Source organism: Pteropus vampyrus, unplaced genomic scaffold, assembly GCF_000151845.1.
Source record: "Pteropus vampyrus isolate Shadow unplaced genomic scaffold, Pvam_2.0 Scaffold1, whole genome shotgun sequence".
NCBI lineage: Eukaryota > Metazoa > Chordata > Mammalia > Chiroptera > Pteropodidae > Pteropus > Pteropus vampyrus.
The window spans coordinates 36,822,606-36,825,200 of record NW_011888782.1 but is presented as its reverse complement, the minus strand read 5'-3'; the positions used below and the strand labels follow the sequence as shown (position 1 = coordinate 36,825,200).

The following is a 2,595-nucleotide window of genomic DNA, read 5'->3' as shown; positions in this document are numbered from 1 at the left end:
ATGGTCAGTTCCACGATGCCAACAGCGAAATTGATGGAGGCAGAGTTCATAGTTCAATGCGCTTGGCTGATGCTAGACTTGCCATGTAAAGTGACAGGAGATTGACATTTTCCACAGTTGTGTAGAGTCAGTAAATACAGGAGTATGAAACATGGAAGAGTGATTCCTCACATCCTATTATAGCTTATTAATTCTTGGCAGCTACTTTGACTTTTCACTTGGGTCTCCACCTAGGAATTTCTAAACTCTGAGCAATGTTATTATTCCTTGACTATGATCTTCACTCAAATGACAAAAATCTTAGATAGTAGATTTGAACCCTTCTAAATGAAGGTTATTTAAATTGCTGTTAATTATACAATGGTAGAAAGGCGTGAACACATACTAAATATGCCCCCAACTGTTTTATTTTTGCCACAAAGAGATCCTGTGGAAACTTCATAGTAATGAAAAGTTTTCCTGGAGAAAATCAAATATCTACCTAACAATGTTACACTTAAATTACCCAAATGATCCTTTTTTACCAAATCGAAAATTAATAAATTTGAATTCAGTTATCCTTACAGTAAACGTGTTTCTTTAATTGTCTTCTTAAGAGTCTTATTAACATTTTATTGTAACACAGGTTGAACCTCATTTCTATAATTATTTCATAATGAAAACTATGGCTCATGCAATTTCTTTTTTTCTACTTTACAACAATTGGTAAATTGAGTTCAAGATATTCAACTATTAAGCAATCATTCCACTGCTGTACTTCACGTAGACAATGGTAGAATAAGGTGGTTAGGGCATTAGGAGGTATGGATAACAAATAAATCTATTTCTGGAAGTGTTTAAATCATGATTAACCACCCAACTCATGATTTAAAAAAGAAAAGTCCTGCGAAGTATAATGATACAAATGAAGCTCAAAAACACATTGGTCACCCAATAACTAGAATTGAATAGGTAATCTAGTTTAATTCAAAATTCAAACCAAAAACATGTGTAGAGTCCCTATAAGCAAAGAAAGCCGGGGGGGGTGGGGGTGGGGGAGCACAAAAGAGGATTTATGCCTTAATGAACTATTGCACATAACTAGAATACAAGGTGCCACGTGATTTAATGGGATAGAGAGGAAGCATTAAAAAAGTGAAAGGTCATATTTTTTAGAAGAGTAAGAAAAATGTCATGAAGATTTTGACATTAGGAATAAATTTGGCACAAATGTTTTTCTAGAAATTTTTTTAGCTGGTCATTTATTCCTCAAAATAAATATGAAGAGAAGGTAATAAATATGAATAAGTTACACTTTTTATAGTCCATATACTCTTTTGGGCAAAGAGCAGACACAATCATTCAATACTTGTACCTGGTCTTCCTCTTCCTACATCTCTTACTAAAACTACCTAATGCATAGTTGTTGTTGTTGTTTTAATCTAGCTGAATATAGTTGAATGACTAAATATATTTTGATATATTCATAATATAGAATATTATACAGTAGTTTCAAAAACAGATTGATTTACATGTAGCTAGATTAATCAATTTCTAGTTGAATGGAAAAGCCAGTTGTAGAATGTTGCATATAATACAATGTCATAAGTGCCAGAAGTACTAAGGAGGAGTCATTATGATTTATGTGATTCTATTTATCTAATTTCTAAGCCCCTAATCATCAATTGACTTGAGATTCTAGGCAATAACTTTGAAAATGTGATATAGACTAACCCAAGGGAGATATATGCAAAATTTTCAAGATAGGATTCAACCCCAGGAGTGTTTAACCCTGAGAGAAGGCCAACAACTTGTGTAGAGTGGCAAGGACTTCAGGACACGGGTCTTACTAATCATTGTATCTGAGTATGGTACCCAGTAGTGGCCTGGAAGGTAGAGAGTGTTCCAGCTCCATACGTAACATTCAGTTTTGCTCTTGCTGGGCATTCACAGGCCATTACCAATGCTCGCTGAGGAATTCTAAAATATCATAAATTTCCTGTCTTTTTTTTTTTTTTTTTTAAGGCAAGGCAACCCTTGGTTGACCTCACAGATTGCAAGGACCTTGTCAGCTTACAATTCTTTATTTTTTATTTTTTACACCTACAGCACCTGGTCTTCCTAGGTGGTCTCCCATCCAAGTACTAACCAGGCTCGCCCCTGCTTAGCTTCTGAGATCAGACAGGATTGGGCATATTCAGGGTAGCATTGCTGTAGACTAAATTTCCTGCCTTGAATCTTCTCCATCTCATTTTAACGGCTTACAAGTACACTGGTCATCGTGTGTCCAAAGTATGTTTTATTAAATAAAATCACAAGTCACTGATACCAAGCAGCAGAGGAGAATAAATAAAAATGTGCTGATAGACCAGCAATTACCAAATATATTCTACAGAATGCTAGGCCTGTGATTTTTCTACATTCATAAAAGAGGTCCAGGTTTGGAAAAGTGCAAGAAACCATAACCTTGTCTTGGAGAGTCCGAATTCCCACACGTACATTTTTAAACTTATTAAAGGTTCTGAGAAGTCATGAGCAACAGAATCTGTTGAGCGTTGTTTAATTTCTCTCTGAGGTCCACCCCCATTTGCCTCTTTGCCATACCAAAGATGCCTA

The 2,595-nt window shown here is 35.4% G+C and overlaps 1 pseudogene; it reads right to left on the bottom strand.

The window, feature by feature from the left end:
- Positions 1 to 2,079: 2,079 nt before the first annotated feature.
- LOC111736755 lies at positions 2,080 to 2,198 on the bottom strand (annotated as a pseudogene).
- Positions 2,199 to 2,595: the final 397 nt, after the last annotated feature.